Source organism: Cetorhinus maximus, chromosome 9 (assembly GCF_964194155.1).
Source record: "Cetorhinus maximus chromosome 9, sCetMax3.hap1.1, whole genome shotgun sequence".
NCBI classification, from domain to species: Eukaryota; Metazoa; Chordata; class Chondrichthyes; order Lamniformes; family Cetorhinidae; genus Cetorhinus; species Cetorhinus maximus.
The window spans coordinates 113,577,015-113,600,244 of NC_135887.1; the positions used below are offsets into that span (position 1 = coordinate 113,577,015).

A 23,230-nucleotide genomic window follows, 5' to 3' on the forward strand; every position below is an offset into this window, starting at 1 on the left:
AATAGCCCGTCATAGGCCACGCTAAGCTTAGGTGTCAAAGTCATAAGCTCATGTTGGTTACGTAACTGGACTGGTAATCCAGAGTAGGTGATTAAAAATTGCACCATGGCAGTTTATGAATCCGAATTTATTATTTTTTAAAAAAAAGCCTGGCATCAGTAAGTGACCACAAAGCTGTCAGACTATTCTAGAAACCTATTTCTATGAGAGAGGAAAACCTGCCTTCCTTACCTGCTCTTCCCCATGCGTTACTTCAGTCCAGCGACTGCCCTTGAAAGTGGACTAGCGAGCCTCTTAGTTGGATCAAACCATTACAACTGCGGCAGTTCAAGAAGAAGGCCCACCACCACCTTCTCGGGGCAACCAGTGACAGACAGTAAATTGGTAATGATGCCCAGAGCCTGAGAATGAGTTAAAAAGAAGTTTGCTAGGCTCTGGTGACTCACTCTCTCTCTGCAGGGGAACATGGTAATCTGTAAAACATCATTACAGTTTCTGAACAGTCAAGTCTGCCAAGTTCAAGAAAATGAGCCCAGTAGGATTGGAAAGATGATTCCAGAAGTTGGACCTGCAGTCTCACAGCACTCCCTCCAGCAATTGAAACACATGAATATGATAGGATACAGTTACATAGAAGAGACAGCACAGAAAAAAATAATTTGGTCCCACTGGTCTGTTCTAGTGTCTATACTCCAAACGAGTCTCCTCCCATTCCATCTACCCTGTCTCAGCCTTTCAAGCATATCTTTCTGTTCCATTTTCTTTCATGTAAACTGACCTATCACATCAGTTCAACATATTACGAGTCATGTATTATAACTGCACCCTGCAAATTGAATTTGACTAATAATTAAGATCACCCATGGTTCCTGACTGCACACGTTTGTAACCTCCTCCAGACCCACAACAATCTGAGATATCTGCGCTCCTCCCATTCAGGCCTCTTGTCCCCATCCCAATTTTAATTGCTTTGCCACTGGTAGCTATGCCTTTAGCTGCCTGGGCCCTACACTCTGGAATTCCCGCCGTAAACCTTTCTGCCTCTCTCTCCTCCTTTAAGATGCTCCTTACGCTCTACCTCTTTGACCAAGTTTTCAGTTACCTGTCCTAATATCTCCTTACAAGAACACAAGAATTAGGAGCAGGAGTAGGCCCCTCAAGCCTGCTCCCCCATCCAATAAGATCATGGCTGATCTGACTGTGGCCTCAGCTCCACTTTCCTAATTGTCCCCCATAACCCTTGACTCCCTTGTAGGTCAAAAATCTGTCTAACTCAGCCTTGAATATATTCAATGATGCAGCCTCCACTGCTCGCTGGGGAAGGGAATTCTACAGACTAACTGCCCTCCGAGAGAAACAATTCTCCTTATCTCAGTCTCAATTGGGTGACCCCTAATTTTTAAACCGTGTCCCCTAGTTCTAGACTCCCTGACACGGGGAAGCATCATCTCAGCATCCACCCTGTCAAATCTCCTCAGGATCTTAACGTGTTTCAACAAGATCCACCTCTCATTCTTCTAAACTCCTAGGCCAGGATTTTATAGCCTGGTCGTGGCTTGTCTCCCCCAGAGGATGCAGCGAGCAATTTAAATCTCCATTTAGTTTGGTGGGACTGTAATATCCCGTTGGGTGGGAGGGGCCATAAAACCCTGGCCCAAGTGTATAAGCCCCACCTGTTCAACCTTTCCTGGTAAAATAATCACAATCCCAGCAATTAGTTGTGTGCTCTGAACGGTTTCTAATGCAATTATATCCTTTTTTAAGTAAGGAGATCAAAACTGTTGAGCCTCAGTGTCAAATTTTGTTTGATAATTACTCCTGTGAAGTGTCTTGAGGCTTTTTCTAAGTTAAATGTATTATATAAATGCAAGTTGTAGCTGTACAGATTAGAATGTTAAAAGTCTTATTAAATAGAAGGGGAGTTTTTGTCTGGCCTGCATTACATCTCAAATTATGTGATCACTGCTCATGAGTGATAGCAATCAGGCTCTGTATCTGTGGCAGAGGATATCTTGGGCAATGGTTTTCAAAGCTTTCTGTGTGGGGCACCTCCTGTAAATATTGGCATAGTCCAGAGGACCCCTGGTCCCTTTCCCAAGTTGAATTGTAGAACCATACAGAACAGCAAGAGGACATTTGGCCCATTGTACCTATGCTAGCTCTTTGAAAGAGCTTTCCAATTAGTCCCACTCCCCCTGTCCTTTCCCATTGCCCTGCAAATTTCCCCTTCAAGCATTTATCCAATCCCCTTTAGAAAATTGCGATTGAATCTGCTTCCACTGCTCTTTCAGTCAGCACATTCCAGATCACAACAACTCACAGCATAAAATAAATTCTCCTTATGTGCCCTGCCCACCTCCCTCCTCCCACAGTTCTAATGCCAATTATCTTAAATCTGTATCCTGTATTTACTGACCCTCCTGATGGTTGAAGCTGTTTCTCCACATCTACTTTATCAAAACCCTTCATAATTTTGAACACAATTGTTAAATCTCCCTTTAACCCTCTCTGTTGAAGAACAATCCCAGCTTCTCTAGTCGCCCTGCATAACTAAAGTCCCCCATCCCTTGTAAATTCTAGTATATCTCCTGTGCACTATCTCCAAGGTCTTCCTCAAGTGTGTTGCTCAGAATTAGACTCAATACTGCAGCTGAGGGCTAACCAATATCTGTCTTACCTCCATATTTCTTAGTACCCTCAATTCCCATGTATTGATTTTTTTTTAGCTGTCAGGATTGACTCAGAGACTAGTGTTCTGAGTCAAAAGATCATGGGTTTAAGTCCAACTCCAGAGATTGAGCACATATCAGTTTGGCACCTTCTCAAGGGCAATTAGAGATGGGCAATAAATGCTGGCCTAGCCATCATCACCCACATCCTGTAAATGAGTAAAAAAAATCTTCAGTGCAGTACTGAGTGAGCGCTGCACTCTCAGAGATACTGCCTTTTGGATGAAATGTTAAACTGAGGCCTTGTCCACCCTCTCTGGCGTATGTAAAGTGGATTTATTTCAGAGAACAGCAGAGGAGTTCTTCCCAGTATCCTGAACAATATTTATTCCTTGACCAACGCCATTAAAGCAATTTAATTGATAATTTATCCCATTGCCATTTGTGAGATCTTGCTGTGTGCAAATTAGCTGCCCTGTGTCTCTGCGTTAGCTGTGAAGCGTCATCCTGAAGTCTAGAAAGCGCAATATAAATGCACGTCTTTCTTTCTACAAGATCGTGAAGCTTCTGCAGAGGGACAAATTAAGGGTACCCACTCATCAACTGCCTTAGCAACATAGGATCAAGTATACTTTGAATGATTTCAATTACCCAAGTTACTATGAAGGGTGTACGGATTGCAAGAAGCCGTGGATGTAGAAGCCTTTTAAAAAGAAAGCCTAGTCCCACAAGCCAGTGAGCTGCCACAGGAGCAGATTCACACAGGTAATATTTACGGCAAAGTTATGGCGGAGGATTGCGAGAAGTTGCGAGGAAGCTCAGCCCCCAGAATGGGCTGCAAATGCCTTGATTCCAAGTGATATTCTGCCAAAGCAACATGTGGCTTGAAATGCCAGGCCCTGTGAGAATGACAATTTGTCTAGTCTATCACCACTCGCACGGACCTCACCTCGACCCACCCACCACCCCATCACATCTCGCCCCTCCTTAATGTGGACAACCTCCACGCTCCTTATTGGGCTGGATTTCCTTACTGGATCTTCAAGGGCTGAGGAGGTGGCCATTCCCTGTGTACAGAGTCTCCGCCCATTGTCCTGCCCCCCTCCATCATGGATTTAAGTGGTGCCAGGAGGCACTGCCTCTAACAGGGTCCGCGAGATTCCTCACGTTAGATTAGGAATGCAATGACTTAAAGCAGCTTCTGAACCAATCTGCTGGGTTCCTGCCAAAGGTGCAGTGGGACTCTTGTGAAACAACCTATTTCATTTGGCTCTGAGAACATTAATGTAGTCATTTGGATGAGCTGTTCAATAGGTGCAAGCAATATGTTTTTTTTTAATACATTCTCATGGCTTGGGAATGGTCAGCATTTATTACCCATTTCTATTTATCCAAAGAAGGTGGTGGTGCAGCAACTTCTAGGCAGCAGTTTGATATAATTGAGATGCTCGCTCAGCCACGAAACGGTCAAGTACTTTGGTGTGAGATAGGAGTTACGTATAATCCAGATCAGGTAAGGATGGCAGGTTTCCTTCCCTAAAGACCATTACTGAACTTGTTGGCCTTTACAACTTCATGGTCTCTTTTATGATACCGGGTTTTAATTTCCAAGTTTTTAAAATTGAATTTGAACCCTGAGACTGCCCACAGCAGGTTTTGAACTCACATTCTCTGGGGCGCCAGTTGGGCGCAAGTTTTCAGCTACCTAAAACCTAGGCTCTGGAATTCCCTCTCCCTACCCTTCTCCTCTTATGATACTCCTTAAAATCTACTTCTCTGACCCAGCTTTTTGTTTAAGTGTCTAATATCTCCTTATTTGGCTTGGTGTCAAACTCTGCTTAATAATTACTGTTGTGAACCACCTTGGGGCATTTAATTCTATTAAAGGTGCTATATAAATGCAAGTTGTGCATATGATTAATCCAGGTCTCTGTATACTTTGACTAGTTTAAATTACTCAAATTAGTGTAAAGTGGGTGCAGAATGCGTTTTTAGTGATGTTAGCTGAGTAATGTTAATCCAGGTAACTAGAACACTGACCCTGTATCATAACCACTCTTAGTGGCTGAGTGCACCATGGCATGTTTATGTGAACATCTCACTATACATTTCATTCTTGAGTAGAGCTTGACTGTCATGCTAGGTGACCGGGTCCTGTAAAGGAGAAAAGCCAATTTTGTGCTTGTCATCCTGATCCATGCTTGCTGCCTCCTAGTGGTTAGTTGCAGAGCTGCATGCCTACTGCCCACTCTCTTGGCCAAGGATGATTTGTGATTTTTGGCTGCTTATGGCGTATGATTTTTTTAAAAAAAAAGTAATTTATCAATACATTTATCACTAGATTATCTTGTCTACATGGGGTGCAGAACTAATTTTATTTGAAGGAAAGAAAAAGGAAGACTTGAATTCACACAGCACCTTTCACAATCTCAGAACATCCCAAAGCACTTAACAGTCAATTCTGCAGTGTAGGCACTGTTATAATGTAGGGGGCAACTAGGGATGGGCTGGCTGAAAGAGCAGTGGAAGCAGATTCAATCGCAATTTTCTAAAGGGGATTGGATAAATGCTTGAAGGGGAAATTTTCCTTCAAGGCCCACATCCTGTGAATGAATTAAAAAAAGATAGAGGCTTTAGCCAACTTGTGCACAGCACAGGTATGGTAGCATGATCGTTATGTTACTAGGTCAGTAATCTGGTACCTGGACTAATGATCCAGTGATTACAAGTTCATAACCCATCACAGCAGCTAGAGGAAAAGGTTTGAATCAGTAATGGTGACCATGAAACTACTGGATTGTTATATAAGTCCTTCGGTTTATTGATATCCTTACCTGGACTGACCTATATGTGACTCCAACCCAATAGCAGTGTGGTTCACTCTTAATTATCCTCTGCAACAACGAGCTAGTCAGTTAAGAAGATGGGTTGAATGACTTTCTTTTGTGCTGTAATAGCTGTATGATCACCACATGTCCAAGTGAAATAAATGCTGACCTTATCAGTGATGCCCTGCATCATGCAAATGAAAAAAAGAAGCAAGATCCCACAAACAGTCATGTAGTAATAGCCAGCTAATCTGTTTTTAGTGATATTCAATGAGGGATAAATGTTGGCCAGGACGTAAAGTGTGCAGCCAACGCCCAGATTCTTAAAAGCAGCTAAGCAATGAGCTCATGAAAGTTGACATTTTTGGGAGGTAGTAACATCATCACCTCAGAAGTGACATCAGTTATGGACCCAGAAACCCAGAAAGTGTTGTAATGCTTTGCTAATCATCCTCTTTTCTTTGGAGGTAATTTACAACAACAACTTGCATTTATATGGTACCTATCATGCAACAAATTGTCCGAAGGCACTCCACATGAGTGATTATCAGACAAAAGCTGAAGCTGAGGAACGTAAGGTGATATTAGGACACGTGACCAAAAGCTTGGTCAAAGAGGTAGGTTTTAATGAATATCTGAAAGGAGGAAAGAGAGTGGAAAGATTTACAGTTTATCAATAAATGCTCTTGAGGTGCATATCGTGATGTCATAAGAACATAAGAAGTAGAAATAGGAGTAGATCATTTGTTCATTTGATTCTGCTCCACCATTCGATACCATCATGACTGATTTTCAACCTAAACCCCATTTTCCTCTACTCTACATCTATATCTTCCATCTCCCTATCCATTCATTTCCTCTGTACTCAAAAACCTATCAGCCTCTGTTTTGAACATAAAAATGTGGAATGCTGTGACTCATTCTTTCACAGTGGTCATGCTAATCTTCCCTGTATAAATCTAATTTTGGCACATACACTGAGCTGTTTGTGGGATCAACACACAACACAAAGAGTTAAAATATCTTCCTGCTGAGTATGAAATGCATTGTGGAAGACAGGGGTGTCCTCTCAGATAAAGAAACTGATGGACTGTGTGAAATTGACTTATTCATGTCTTTGATGATCTGGTAGATGTTAATCTGGTTGCTTGTGTTGATAGTAATAAAATTATCTGAAGAGTTTGTGAGGGCAGTAGAACCAGGGAGCTTAAGGTCATATGCATGGAATGTAGAGATCAAAGAGAGAAATAGTGTAAGAGTTGTGAGTGAAAACTGTGCAAAGTGTTTATAAAGTCCTTGTTTTTTTAGATTCATTCATGGGATGTGGGCATCAGTGGCAAAGCCAGCATTTATTGCCCAACTCTAATTGCTCTTGAGAAGGTGGTGGTAAGCCATCTTGTTGAACCACTGCAGTCCATACAGCATTCATGATGTTCGGGAAGGATTTTGACCCAGCAAGAGCGAAGGAGGTTGAGGATGGTGTATAACTTGGAGGTAGTGGTGTTCCCTTGCTCCTGCTGCCTTTCAGAAGCCAATTCTCTCTCTTCAGGCATCATGCCATTGGCAGCCATGGACTTCTGTGATTGGTCCATGGTTATGCTTGGCAAGATACTTCCGTGGTTTTTAAAAATTCATTCACGGGATGTGGGCTTCACTGGCTGGGCCAACATTTATTGCCCATCCCTACTTGCCCTTGAGAAGGTGGTGGTGAGCTGTCTTCTTGAACCGCTGCAGTCCATGTGGTGTAGGTACACCCACAGTGCTGTTAGGAAGGGAGTTCCAGGATTTTGACCCAATGATAGTTAAGGAACGGTAATATATTTCCAAGTCAGGATGGTGAGTGATTTGGAGGGGAACTTCTAGGTGGTGGTGTTCCCATCTATCTGCTGCCCTTGATAGTAGTGGTCGTGAGTTTGGAAGGTGCTGCCGAAGGAGCCTTGGTGAATTCCTGCAGTGCATCTTGTAGATGGGACGCACTGCTGCTATTGTGTGTCGGTGGTGGAGGGATTGAATGTTTGTGGATGTGCCAATCAAGTGGGCTGCTTTGTCCTAGATGGTGTCAAGCTTCTTGAGTGTTGTGGGAGCTGCACTCATCCAGGCAAGTGTGAAGTATTCCATCATACTCTTGACTTGTGCCTTGTAAATGGTGGAAAAGCTTTGAGGAGTCAGGAGGTGAGTTACTCGTTGCACAATTCCTAGCTTCTGACCTGCTCTTGTAGCCACAGCATTGATATGGCTAGTCCAGTTCAGTTTCTGGTCAATGGTAACCCCCAGGATGTTGATAGTGGGGAATTCAGTGATGGTAATGCCATTGAACACCAAGGGGCGATGATTGGATTCTCTCTTGTTGGAGATGGTCATTGCCTGACACTTGTGTGGCACGAATGTTACTTGCCACCTGTCAGCCCAAGCCTGGATATTGTCCAGATCTTGTTGCATTTAGACATGGACAGCTTCAGTATGTGAGGAGTCGAGAATGGTGCTGAACATTGTGCAATCATCAGTGAACATCCACACTTGTTATGATGGAAGGAAGGTCATTGATGAAGCAGCTGAAGATGTTTGGGCTGAGGACACTACCTTGAGGAACTCCTGCAGTGATGTCCTGGAGCTGAGATGACTGACCTCCAACAACCACAGCCATCCTCTTGTGTGCTGGGTATGACTCCAACCAGCGGAGAGTTTTCCCCCTGACTTCCATTTACTCCAGTTTTGCTAGGGCTCCTTGGTGCCACTCTTGGTCAAATGCTGCCTTGATGTCAAGAGCAGCCACTCTCACCTCACCTCGGGAGTTCAGCTCTTTTGTCCATGTTTGAATCAAGGCTGTAATGAGGTCAGGAGCTGAGTGGCCCAGGCAAAACACAAACTGGACATCAGCAAGCAGCTAAGCATGTGCCACTTGATAGCACTGTTGATGACCCCTTCCATTACTTTACTGATGATCGAGAGTAGACTGATAGGGCAGTAATTGGTCTGGTCTGATTTGTCCTGCTTTTTGTGTACAGGACATAGCTGGGCAATTTTCCACATAGCTGGGTAGATGCCAATGTTGTAGCTGTACTGGAACAGCTTGGCTAGGGGCTTGGCAAGTTCTGGAGCACAAGTCTTCAGTACTATTGCCAGAATATTGTCAGGGCCCATAGCCTTTGCAGTATCCAGTGCCTTCAGCCGTTTCTTGATATCACATGGAGTGAATCAAATTGGCTGAAGACTGGCATCTGTGATGCTGGACACCTCTGGAGGAGGCCGAGATGGATCACCCACTCGGCACTTCTGGCTGAAGATTGCATCAAATGTTTCAGCCTTATCTTTTGCACTGATGTGCTAGGCTCCTCCCTAATTGAGGCTGGGGATATTTGTGGAGCCTCGTCCTGCAGTGAGTTGTTTAATTGTCCACCACCATTCACGACTGGATGTGGCAGGACTGCAGAGCTTAGATCTGATCCATTGGCTGTGGGATTGCTTAGCACTGTCTATCACTTGCTGCTTATGCTGTTTGTCACGCAAGTAGTCCTGTGTTATAGCTTCACCAGGTTGACACCTCATTTTTAGGCATGCTTGATGCTGCTCCTGGCATGCCCTCCTGTACTCTTCATTCAGCTAGGGTTGATCCCCTGGCTTGATTGTAATGGCAGAGTCGGGGATATACAGGTCCATGAGGTTACAGATTGTGTTTGAGTACAATTCTACTGCTGCTGATGGCCCACAGCACCTCATGGACGCCCAGTCTTGAGTTGCTAGATCTGTTCAAAATCTATCCCATTTAGCATGGAGGTAGTGCCACAGAACACGATGGAGGGTACCCTCAATGTGAAGGTGGGACTTCGTCTCCACAAAGATTGTGCGGTGGTCACTCCTACTGATACTGTCATGGACAGATGCATCTGCAGCAGGGAGGTTGGTGAGGATGAGGTCAGGGATGTTTTTCTCTCCTGTTGGTTCCCTCACCACCTGCTGCAGACCCACTCTAACAGCTATGTCTAGCTACCTTTAGAACTCAGCCAGCTCGGTCAGTAGTGGTGCTACTGAGCCACTCTTGGTGATGGACATTGAAATCCCCCACCAAGAGTGCATTTTGCGCCCTTGCCACCCTCAGTGCTTCCTCCAAGTGGTGTTCAACATGGAGGAGCACTGATCCATCAGCTGAGGGAGGGCGGTATGTAGTAATCAGCATGACCTGATGCCAAGAGACTTCATGAGGTCTGGAGTCAATGTTGAGGACTCCCAGGGCAACTCCCTCCTGAGTGTGTACCACTGTGCCACCACCAGTGGGACAAAACATACCCAGGGATGGTGATGGTGGCCTGGGACATTATCTGTAAGGTATGGTTCCGTGAGGATGACTGTGTCAGGTTGTTTCTTGACTAGTGTGAGACAGCTCTCCCAATTTTGGCACTAGTACCCAGATGTTAGTAAGGGGGACTTTGCAGGCTCGACTGGGCTGAGATTGCCGTTGTCGTTTCCGGTGCCCAGGTTGATGCCGGTTTCATTCCTTTTTTATGACTATGTAGCAGTTTGTTGCAACCGAGTGGCTTGCTAGGCCATTTTAGAGTCGACCACGCATTGCTGTGGGTCTGGAGTCACATGTAGGCCAGACTAGGTAAGGACGACAGATTTCCTGCCCTATAGGACATTTTACAACAATCGACGATGGTTCCATGATCATTCCAGATTTTTATTGAATTCAAGGCCAGAATTTTTGGCTTGGCGAGCGGGGGCGGGGCCCGTTCACCGAGGCGCAAAATGACACGGGGTGACGTCAGGCGTGCGTCCCGACATCACCCCGCGTCATTTAGATTTTCAGTTCGGTGAACTGTCAAAGGCCTATTAAGCCCATTTAAAAACTAATTAAACTAATAAACTGAGCTGCCCATCCAACCTTAAGGTTGGCGGGGGGGCAGGCGAAGAGCCCAGGCGGCCTTTGCATTTTCATGGAACCTCATCCACGGGCGGGGTGAGGTTTCATAAAGTGTTTATAAATTGAATAAAAATTTTTAGAAAAATTCATTGACATGTCCAAGCTCATGTGACACTGTCACATGAGGAGACATGTCTTAAATTTTTTTCTTTTCTTTATTTAGATTTTTAAAACTTAAACTAATCTCCCTGAAGCACCTCTGTGCCCTCAGGGAGATTTCTGCGCACTTTCACAGGCCCCGACTCAGTTCAGCACTTCAGGGCGCACGTCACGCTGGGCAGGCCTTAATTGGCCCCCCCACGTAAAGTGGTGGCACGGGCCCAATTGGGTCTGCACCCGCCCCCACACAACCCCTCCAATGGAGGGAAAATTCTCCCCCAAATTCCACCATCTGAACCTGGGTCCCCTGAGCATTACCTTGGGTCTCTGGATTACTAGTCCAGCAACAATACCACTACGCCATCGCCTCCCCTTTGCCATTGCCTTCTGCAGATAGCTGACCAGGAAACTCTCCTGCTCTTACCGCCTGCCATCGGCACATCAGAGGGATTTACAGATTGACAATCAACCTGTTTAGTCACATTATGAACATGCCTTTCAAGCCATCAAGCTCTAAAGTGAGACTTGAACCCAGAGCTTCAGGTCTAGAGGTAGGGACACTACCATTGTACCACAAGAATTCATAGAAGCAACTATAAATAGCATAATTCATAAAGGTTTTTTAGTGATAATCTTGTGGTAATATGTTTTCATTTTATTTCAGATGCTGAAACTAATTGAAAGTGGCAACAGTAGAAGAAAAGGTGAAACGTATGTTATATCAAGCAGAACTAGTAACATTAACATTAAAAAAATGAATTTGGTTTCATCTATTGTACTCCTACTGGATAGTGGAGTGTGGTGTAACAATAGTCATACTGGAATTTTGAAGTGTGAGACCTCAGTATAGATACTGGGTCATGTAATATTATGTCTCATTAAAGACCTGATTCTACATTGTTATAACTTGATGTGTGAGCACTCTGCTGTTTGAAGTAACAAGATGAATTAGATCAAAAAAGCAGTCCAACACAATTTGGTAACAATGTGCTTTCGCATGGATCATGAGAACTGTACAGAAAGAGATCTCCACTGCCAAGGCAATCAGATATTTCTAAAACCAGACAAATGTGAGTTGTTATATAATGGCTTTCACGCACCCTCAGTAAGTATCTGTGGCTGTTGGCCAAGCATTTATTTATAACTGTATTTTAATAAGATGTTCTTGTCAAATATCCCTATCTCCAAACCGTTAACATATATATATATAATATATATATAACACATCAATATGCCACGGAAGCAGAAGGCTGTTTACTTCATTAATACTTATCATGTCCATGTGTTGCAGTCAGTGTGTGACTCTGTGGTGCCAGTTAGCCAGCTGTAATTTGTTCATTATTAGCTGCTATCTGGCAAAATCGGGTAAATGTTCCTTTCTCCCACGCGTTAACAAAACAACCACGCTCTTCTTAAAGTATCAGCCACACTCAGAAATGTTGTTTCTCACCTTTTATATCGGACTTAACTTTTTTGGAAAGCTCCCAAAGCTTTGACAGCTCCCCGACGGTGCGAAGAAAGATTTTTACTGAAAGCTCAGCAGTACATTGCCGGAGAATGAATGCAACATAGAAGGATACAAGGCAGTTGGAGGCCAGGTCGAGAAGGTGCAGGATGGAGAAAGTAAGAGTGAGGAATCATGCAGTCTTGCGACACCTGATTGCTTTCCCAGGAACTTCCACTTTGAGTGAGAACATGAATGGGGTTGACTGTTCTGCCCATTATAATTGGGTAGCCTGCTCATGTTAACTGTTAGGGTTTACAGTTGAAAAATGGCTGTTTAGGTGGGGTACCAAATAGAAAGAAAGAACTTATATTTCTCGAGCGACTTTCACGACCTCAGGACGTCCCAAAACCCTTTAAAGCCAGTGAAGCATTTTTGAAATGTGGCCACTTGTAGAAACGGAGCAGCCAACTTGTGCACAGCAAGGTCCCACAAACAGGATTAAGATAAATAAGATAACGCCAGTGAGGGGTGTTCAAAAAGGAAATGGGGACGGTACAGGCTCAACATGTTCCCTCTAGGGTGATAGGAAGGAGTAACAAGCCCAGAGAACCATGGATGACCAGAGATATTCAGGATACGATGAGAAGTAAAGAGAGGCTTTTAGCAGGTGCAAGGGAAACAAATCAGTGGAGGCATTAGTGGAGTACAGAAAGTGCAGGGTGGAGCTTAAGAAAGCAATTAGGAGAGCAAAAAGGGGATATGAGAAATCTCTGGCTGGTAAAAGTAGGGAAAATCCCAAGATATTCTATAAGTATATCAATGGGAAGAGGATAACCAGAAGAAGAGTAGGGCCCATTAGGGACCAAGGGGGCAATCTATGGGTGGAGCCAGAGGACATAGGTAGAGTGTTGAACGAATACTTCACATCCATCTTCACCCAAGAGAATGAGAATGAAGGTATCGTACTCAGGGAGAGAGACTGCGAGGTTCTTGAGCAAATCGATATAGGGAGTGACAAGGTATTGGAGGTGTTGGCAGGCTTAAAAGTGGACAAATCTCCAGGTCTGGATGATTTGTGTCCCAGACTGCTGAAGGAGGCAAGGGAGGAGATCTCAGGGGCTCTGACCCAAATTTTTAATCCCTCTCTGGCCACGGGGGAGGTGCCAGAGGACTGGAGAACAGCTAATGTGGTTCCGCTATTTAAGAAGGGTTGTAGAGATAAGCCAGGGAACTACAGGCCAGTGAGTCTCATGTCAGTGGTAGGGAAACTATTGGAGAAAATTCTGAAGAGAGAATCTATCTCCACTTGGAGAGGCAAGGTTTGATCAGGGAAAGTCAGCATATCTTTGTCAGAGGGAGGCCATGCCTAACAAATTTGTTTGAATTTTTTGAGGAGGTGACCAGGTGTGTAGATAAGGGTAGTGCAGTTAATGTAGTTTATATGGATTTCAGCAAAGCCTTTGACAAGGTCCCACATGGGAGATTTATAAAGAAGGCAAATGCACATGGGATACAGGGTAATTTGATAAGGTGGATTCAAAATTGGCTTAGTTGTAGGAAACAGAGGGTGATGACAGAAGGATGCTTTAGTGACTGGAAGCCAGTGTCCAGTGGCGTACCACAGGGATCTGTGCTGGGTCCCCTATTATTCGTCTTTTATAGAAATCACATAGGTGACTATGTGGGGGGTAGGATTAGTAAGTTTGTGGATGACACAAAGATTGGCTGGGTGGTTAACAGTGAGGTTGAGTGACTTGGGCTACAGGAAGATATAGACGGGATGGTCAAATGGGCAGATAAGTGGCAGATGGAATTTAACCCAGAAAAGTGTGAGGTGATTTGGACACCAGGAGTAATTTGACAAGGAAGTATTCAATGAATGGCATGACACTAGGAAGTTCTGAGGAACAAAGGGACCTTGGCGTGTATGTCCATAGATCTCTGAAGGCAGAGGAGCATGTTAGTGGGGTGGTGAAAAAGGCATATTGGACACTTGCCTTTATCAATCGAGGCATAGATTACAAAAGCAGGGAGATCATGTTGGAGTTGTATAGAACCTTGGTGAGGCCACAGCTTGAACTGTGCACAGTTCTGGTCGCCACATTATAGGAAGGATGTGATTACACTGGAGAGGGTGCAGAGGAGATTTACCAGGATGTTGCCTGGGATTAAACATTTAAGTTATGAAAAGAGGTTGGATAGACCTGGGTTGTTTTCATTGGAGCAGAGAAGACTAAGGGGCGACCTGATCGAGGTGTACAAGATTTTGAGGGGCATGGAGAGGGAGGATAGGGAGCAGCTGTTCCCCTTAATTGAAAGGTCAGTCACGAGGGGACATAAGTTCCAGGTGAGGGGCAGGAGGTTTAGGGGGGATGTGAGGAAAAACTTTTTTACCCAGAGGGTGGTGACGGTCTGGAATGCACTGCCTGGGAGGGTGGTGGAGGCAGGTTGCCTCACATCCTTTAAAAAGTACCTGGATGAGCACTTGGCACATCATAACATTCAAGGCTATGGGCCAAGTGCTGGTAAATGGGATTAGGTAAATAGATCAGGTGTTTCTCAAGGGTCGGTGCAGACCCAATGGGCCGAAGGGCCTCTTCTGCACTGTGTGATTCTGTGATTGTTTGAAATAAATAGATAAGCTGTTTTTTTAGGTAAATTTGTTGCAGTGATAAATATTGGCCTAGACACCAGAGAGAACTCCCCTGCTAATCTTTAAAATAGCATTATGGGATCTTTTACATCTACCTGAGAGTTCGATGCTGTCTTAGTTCAATGTATCATCCAAAAGACAACAACAGCTTGAATTTATAAAGCACCTTTAATATAATAAAATGTCCTAAGCTGCTTTACAGGAGCGTTATCAGAGAGAAGTTGATACCAAGCCATGTAAGGAGATATTATGACAGGTGCCTAAAAGTTTCATCAAAGAATTGGGTTTTAGGGAATTTCTGAAGGAAGAGAGGGACTTAGACGGGAATTCCAGCAAGGATGCAGCCATGAAAACTAGAAATACACAAGAGGCCAGAATTGGAGGAACAGAGAGTCTTTGGATGGCTGTAGAGTGATAGACAGCACCTTCAACAGTGCAGCACTCCCTCAGTACTGCACTGGGAATGTCAGTCTACATTATACAGTGTATGTTTTAGTCTTTGGAATGGGGCTTGAACCCACAACCTTCTGCCTCAAAGGCCAGAGTGCTACTCACTGAACAACTAAGTGCAATTCATTAGAAATAGCTAGCATTTTTTACTCGAGTGAAAATTTGTCACAGCAACATCTTGGAAATATTATCCTAGGCCACTCAGGTACCCTGTTTCGTACTTATCTTTTTCTGGCCATAGTGTGCCTATTGAAATCTTCTGGTTGTGACTGCAGCTTGATTAAACAGGCCATCACACAAACTCTTTGGAGCTGCACTCATCCTATGGCCCATCAACCTGCAAATGTTAGACCTCAGAAGCAGGCAAATTAATGTAAATTAGTGTAAATTTAATAAAAAGAAAATTATTGGTCCCAAGACTGAACAAATATTGAATGCACTGGAATTTAACAGTTGAGAAGGTTGATATTCTACAGAAGGAATCTGCTGTGTGATGCTATTAATTTAATATCTCAATTTTATGGGACAATATTTTAAAAATGTTGCAACTTTTACAGCTTTTGGAATCATTTTGTGAACACAGAAGATGTGAGAATGTTTTTTATTTAATGATGCTTTGGAATTTAATCAACCTGCCATTTATTTTCTCCATGAAACAAAAAAAATGGGCTTGTTGAAATTGAATTACAATTCTTCCAGTAAAAGATAAACTCAGCACTCTCACCTCTCAGTTGCTGTTAAGGAGGAAGTGTTGAATAGACTGTCGGTACCTAAAGTTGACAAAGCACCGGGATTGGATGAGATGCAGCCGAGAATATTGAAGGAAGTGAGAGTAGAAATTGTAGGGGCACTGGCCATAATCTTTCAGTCTTCCCTGGACTCAGGGGTGGTGCCAGAGGACTGGAGAATTGCAAACATTACGCCCTTGTTCAAAAAACGTTGTAAGGATAAGCCCAGCAATTACAAACCAGTCAGTTTAACTTCAGTGGTGGGCAAGATTCTAGAAACAATTATTCAGGATAGAATTAGTAGTCAGTTGGAAAAATATGGGTTGATAAGGAAGAGCCAGCATGGATTTTTAAAGGGGAAATCGTGTTTAACTAACTTGCTGAGTTTTTTGAAGAGGTAACAGAAAAGGTCGATGTGGGTAATGCTGTTGATGTGGTGTACATGGACTTTGAAAAGGCATTTGACACAGTGTCACACAACAGACTTGTGAGGAAAGTTATTGCTCATGGAATAAAAGGGACAGTAGTAATGTGGATACAAAATTGGCTGAAAAATAGGAAGCAGAGAGTAATGGTTAATGGATATTCTTCGGGCTGGAGGAAGGTTTGTAGTGGAGTTCCCCAGGGGTCGGTATTGGGACCCTTGCTTTTCCTGATATATATATTAATGATCTAGATCTTAGTGTGCAGGGAACAATTTCAAAGTTTGCAGATGATGCAAAGCTTGGGAGTGAGTGTTGTGAACTGCGAGGACGACAGTGTGGGACTTCAAAAGGATAAGTTGGTGGAGTGGGAAGATAGATGGAAGATGAAGTTCAAAGTGGAGAAGTGTGAGGCGATGCATTTTGGTAGGAAGAACATGGACAGACAATATAAAATAAGGGGTGAAATTTTGGTGGGGGTACAGGAGCAGAAAGACCTGGGTGTATATGTGCATAGGTCATTGAAGGTAGCAGGACAGATGGAGAGAGCAGTTAATAAAGCATATAGTATCTTGGGCTTTATTAATAGAGGCATAGAGTACAAGTGCTGATTTTATTTAAGACACAGCTGGAATATTGTTTACAGTTCTGTGAACCACATTATAGGAAGGATGTGAATACATTGGAGAGAATGCAGGAGAGGTTTCCAAGAATGGTTCCATGGATGAGAAACTTCAGCTATGAGGATAGATTGGAGAGGTTGGGACTGTTCTCCTTGGAGAGAAGAAGGCAGAGAGGAGATTTGATGTGGATGCTCAAAATCATGAGGGGGCTGGAGAGAGTAGATAGGGAGAAGCTGTTCCCACTTGTGAAAGGATCAAGAACAAGAGGGCACAAATTTAAAGTGATTTGCAAAAGAAGCAAGTGTGACGTGGGACAAAACTTTTTCACAACGAGTGGTTGGGGTCTGGAATGCACTGCCTGGAAGCGTGGTGGAGGCAGGTTCAATCGAGGCATTCAAGAGGGCATTAGATGATTATTTGAATAGAAACAGTGTACAATGATACGGGGAAAAGACAGGGCAATGGCACTAGGTCATAATGCTCATTTGGAGAGCTGGTGCAGACATGATGGGCTAAGTAGCCTCCTTCTGTACCGTTAAGATTCTGTGATTCTGTGGTTGAAGCACCACTCCAGAAAGTTGAGCACAAAATCCGGGCTGACACTCCCAGTGCAGTACTGAGGGAGTGATACGCTGTCGGAGGTTCCGTCTTTCAGAAGAGGCATTAAGCTAAGGCCTTGTCTGCTCTCTCAGTTGGACGCGAAAGATCCCATGGCACTATTAGAAACAGAACATACAAGTTCTCCCTGGTGCCCTGGCCAATAATAGGCCCTTAATTTACATCATTAAAACAGATTACCTCATTATTTATCACTTTACTGTTGGTGCATCTTGCTGTGTACAAATTAGCTGCTTCAATTCCCTACATTATAAAGCGACTACATTTCAAAAGTATTTACTTGGCTGTAAAGCATTGGGAACTGTCTAAATGCAAGTTATTTTTTTCTAAACTACCTTTTTAACACTTGGTAATAGTTATGAACAGATGTAATCTGATTGTGTAATCACATTAACTTCCTAATGTAAGCTATGGGGGCACGATAGAACACTTAAAGAGTCAGCATTCCCTTGATTCCAAACAGTAAATGAACTACACATGAACTTATTGCAACTCAAGTTACTGGCAAGGATACTGGCTACAACAAGAGTAATGGGAAGCTCTCACAGGCTAAAGATAAATAGCTGCTTCATGGAAATTATTAAACTAACTGCATATACCCAGCAGTGAGGCAGACAAGACCATGAGTACTCTTCAAAAAAAATCAGAGAGTTTATTGAAAAGTGGACTATTAAATAGGATTGGGAATTCAGAGGAGAGTGGCTAGGTGGAATGATGAAACAGTAAGGGAAGCAAGTAGATGACTGTGATTAGACTGAGTGGGATATTAAAGGATAAGGGAAGTGAGCAGGAGAGAAGGTTCAGATTCCTCCAACATCAACCCTGGGTATGTTCTGTCTAAGCAGCGGGGCAGACCTGCCAGATGTTGTGGTTCAGTTGTATACAGTAAGAATAGAATTATAACAGCAGAGAAGAAGGCCATTCAGCCTGCCATGTCTGTGCTGGCACTTTGAAGGAGCAATCCACTTAGTGCTACTCCCTCACCTTCTCCCTCTCGCCCTGTACATTCTTCCTTTTCAGTTAATAACCCAAATTCTTCTTGAATGTGCCAATTTACTCTGCCTCCCACACATTCTCAGACAGTGCATTCCAGACCCTACCCACTTGCTGTGTAAAAAAGCTTTTCCTCATGTTGCCATTGTTTCTTTTGTCAATTACCTTAAATCTGTGCCCCCTGTTTCTCAACCCTTCTATCAATGGGAACAGTTTCTCCCTATCTACTCTGTCCAGACCACTTATAATTTTGAACATCTCTGTCAAATCTCCTCCTTAATCTCTTCTCCAAAGAGAACAGTCCCAACTTCTCCAATATATCTACATAACTGAAGTTCCTCATCCCTGGGACCATCCTCGTGAATCTTTTCTGCACTCTCTTTAATGCCGTTGTATTCTTCCTGAAGTGTGGTGTCCAGAACTGTACATAATGCTCTAGTTGAGACCACACCAATGTTCTATACAAATTTAACACAACTTCCTTGCTTTTGTATTCTGTGCCCCTATTGATAAAGCTTGGGATGTTGAATACTTAATTAACTGCTCTCCCAACTTGTCCTGCCACCTTCACCGATTTATACACATATACACCCAGGTCCCTATGCTCCTGTATTCCTGTATCCCCTTCAGAATCGTACCCTTTATTTTATACTGGCGGGATTTTCTAGCCCCGCCTGCTATCGTGATCATCTGGTCCTGCTGAAAGTCAATGGACTTTTGGCTGGGCTGCCGAGTCTCCCATGGCAGGCCCTGCCAATGCAGGGCCGGAAAATCCCAACCATTGTCTCTCTGCATTCTTCCTACTAAAATGAATCACTTATCAATTGTCTGCACTAAATTTCATCTGCCACTTGAGTGGCAACCCACCAACCTGTCTTTGTTGTCTTGAAGCTCTACACTATCCACCTCACAGTTCATAGTACTTCAAAGTTTTGTATTGTCTGCAAATTTTGCAATTGTGTCCTGTACACTGTAGTATAAAGGGTTAACAATTGGGATATGCTAATGTATGATGTAGATGATGATGTGCCGCTGACATACATATGAACGTACATACAAACATACAAATTAGGAGCAGGAGTAGGCCACTTGGCCCTCGAGTCTACTCCACCATTCAATAAGATCATGCCTGATCAGAATGTAATTTCAACCCCACGTATCTGCCTACCCCTGATAACCTTTTTAATAAAGAATCTATCTAGCTCTGCCTTAAAAATATTCAAAGACACAGCTTCCACCGCCTTTTGAGCAAGAGAGTTCCAAAGACCCACAACCCTCTGAGAGAAAAAATTTCTCCTCATCTCTGTCTTAAATGAGCGATCCCCTGTTTTTAAACAGTGACCCCTAGTTCTAGATTATCCCACAAGAGGAAACATCCTCTCCACATCCATCCTGTCAAGACCCTTCAGGATCATAAAGGTTTCAATTAAGTCACCTCTTACTCTTCTAAATTCCAGTGGATACAAGCCTAACCTGTCCTGCTTTTCCTCATAAGACAACCCGCCCATTCCTGCTATTAGTCTAGTAAACCTTCTCTGAACTACTTCTAATGCATTTACATATTTCTTTAAATAAGGAGACCAGTACTGTACACAATACTCTAGATGTGGTCTCACCTCCCTATTTTTGTAATCAATCCCCCTCACAATAAATGATAACATTCTATTAGCTTTCCTAATTACCTGCTGTACCTGCATACCAACCTTTGTGATTCATGCACTAGGACACCCAGATCCCTCTGAATCTCAGAGCTCTGCAATCTCTCACCATTTGGATAATAAGCTTCTTTTTTATTCTTCCTGCCAAAACGAACAATTTCATATTTGCCCATATTATACACCATTTGCCAGATCTTTGCCCATTCACTTACCTGTCTATGTCACTTTGTAGCCTCCTTACATCCTCTTCACAATTTACTTTCCTACCTATCTTTGTGCCATCAGCAATTTTAGCAACTATTCCTTCGATCCCTTCATCTAAGTCATTGATATAAATTGTAAAAAGTTGAGGCCCCAGCACTGATCCCTGTGGCACACCACTCGTCACATCCTGCCAACCAGAAAAAGACCCATTTATGCCAACTCTCTGCTTCCTGTTAGCTAACCAATCTTCTATCCATGCCAATATGTTACCCCCTACACCATAAGCTTTTATTTTCTGCAATAATCTTTAACCATTTTATCAAATGCCTTCTGGAAATAAGTCATCTGGACGTCAGTCAGTCATATGTTAGACTGTCTCGAGAGAGAGATTAGAACACCATCCCTATGAGCAACATGCCTAATCTGTAACCTGCTTAGATGTAGGACTAATAAACAAATATTGAGCAGGTACCAGACTATGTCTACAGTCTGCCTATGAACCAAGTCCCACGCCTGGAGTCCAAGGTAGAAGGACACATCTCAGATCATACACTAAAGTCTGTCAGGGTTGTCCAATGTACGGCCCCTGGGCCAGAATCTGGCCTGCTATGCCTCTTTACCCGGCTCGCAAACCCACTGTTCAAAGTACAGGTAAGAGGAAATGTCAGATCTACAAGGAAATGTCAGATCTGCAATAAAGGCTGTTTCTCTCCTGCATCTGCTGTGGATAGGCTCAGAGCCTGTCAGCAGCAAATGTGGAAGAGAAGCAGTCTGTGATTGGGGTAGCAGCAAGCAGTGTGAAGATGAATGGCTTCTCTGTTGTTTTCACAGCCATAGTGCATTCTCTCTCTACCTTGGCCACACTCTCTCTCTCTCAACCTCCTGCACAGACACCGACCCCCTAAAGGGGCACAGGGATCAAGATGGCAGAATGGGCCAGGGAGGCCATGAGGAACAGCAATCATTTCAACAGTGCCCACCCGGCCCTCTGCTCAGGGCAGCTGAAGCCCCATATAGGGCAGGGTGAGGAAACGCGTCTTGGCAGCCTCACATTCTCCTCAGTGTTAAAATGTCCAAACCTACTGGGCCCATGAGGGGAGTGAGTGAGTGTGTGTGTAAGAATAAATGATTGAGTGAGTGTGTGAGTCTAGGTTGAGTGAGTGAGTGAGTCAGCGTGCGTGACTCCAGACCCCATGAAGTCTCATTGCATCAGGTCAAACACCGGCAAGGAAACCTCCTGCTGATTACCATTTCCTGCCATTGCTTATCTGGTGAATCAGTACTCCATCATGTTGTACACCACTTGGAAGACGCACTGAGAGTAGTAAGGGCACAGAATGTAGGGGGATCTTCAATGTCCATTGCTAAGAGTGATTCAATAGTATTACTATTGAATGAACAGACTGTGTCCTGAAGGACGTGTCTGCCTGACTGAGTCTGTGGCAGGTACTGAGAGAACCAAAGAGAGGGAAAAACCTACTTGATAAAAGCAAAATTCTGAGGATGCTGGAAATCTGAAATAAAAACAGAAAATGCTGGAAAAACTCAGCAGGTCTAGCAGCATCTGTGGAGAGAGAAACAGAGTTAACGTTTCGAGTCCATATGACTCTTCTTCACAGCTCTGAAGAAGTCATACAGACTCGAAATGTTAACTCTGCTTCTCTCTCCACCGATGCTGCCAGACCTGCTGAGTTTTTCCATCTTTTTCCACCAGTAGGCTATATATGAAAAGCCTACTGACCTCATCTTCGCCAATCTACCTGTCGTAGATGCATCTGTCCATGACAGTATTGGTAGGAGTGACCACTACACAGTACTTTAAAAAAATTTGTTCCAGTGATGTGGGTGTCGCTAGCTAGGCCAGCATTTATTGCCCATCCCTAATTGCCCTTGTTCAGAGGGCAATAAAGAGCTAACCACATTGAATAAATCCCATCTTCATGCTGTGTTGGATAGATTCAGAACAGGCCTAGCAGCTCAAAACAGGGCATGCATGAAGCACTGTTGACCATTGGCAGCAACACAATTATATTCAACCATCACCTGTAACCTTGTGGTCCAGAATATCCCTTCAAACCAGAAGACCTGTGCTGGGTCAATAAGATGTGTCGGGTAGCATGTAGTATGTATGAGCAGCACCAGGCATGCTGAAAAATGACCTGTCAACTTGATGAAGCTACAGCCCAAGCAGCGGAAGCCACATGTTACAGACAGATATAAATGATTTCATAATACGCTTCACTTGCCTGGATAAGATCATAGCTTTGAAATCCTGCCACATTCAGTCATGATTGGTGGCTGACAATTAAACAACCAATAGGAAGAGGAGGAGACTCCACAATTATCCTTATCCTCATTGATGGGGGTAGCCCAGAATGTCAGTACATAAGAAGTTGCAAATTGCAAAAGCCTTCAGAAGTACTGAATAGACGATCCATTTTGGCCTCCTCCTGAGGTCCTTGGCATCACAGATAACAATCCTTAGCCAATTTGATTCACTCCACTTGATATCAAGAAACAGTTGAAGGATACAGCAAAGACTAAGGGCCCAACAAGGACTTGGCTGTAGTGCTATCAAACAGCACTTACACAACAATAACCTGTTTACCAATGCTCAGCTTGGGCTCCATGAGGACCAATTAGCTTCAGACCTCATTTCAGTCTTGGTCCAAACATGGGTAAAAGAGCTGATTTCCAGAGGTGAGGTGAGAGGGACTGGCCTTGACATCAAAGCAGCATTTGCCCGACTGTGTGATCAAGGATCCCTAGCAAAATAAAGTCAATGGGAATCGGGGGACAGCTCTCCGCTGCTTGGAGTCATACCTAGCACAAAGGAAGATCGTTGTGGTTGTCGGAGACCAACCATCTCAGTTCCAGGACATCACTGCAGGAGTTCCTCAGGGTTGTATTATAGGCCCAA

The 23,230-nt window shown here is 43.8% G+C and overlaps 1 pseudogene; it reads right to left on the reverse strand.

Moving 5' to 3' along the window:
- Window positions 1–6,393: 6,393 nt before the first annotated feature.
- LOC144685098 (U6 spliceosomal RNA) lies at window positions 6,394–6,487 on the reverse strand (annotated as a pseudogene).
- Between the last annotated feature and the right edge of the window lie 16,743 nt (window positions 6,488–23,230).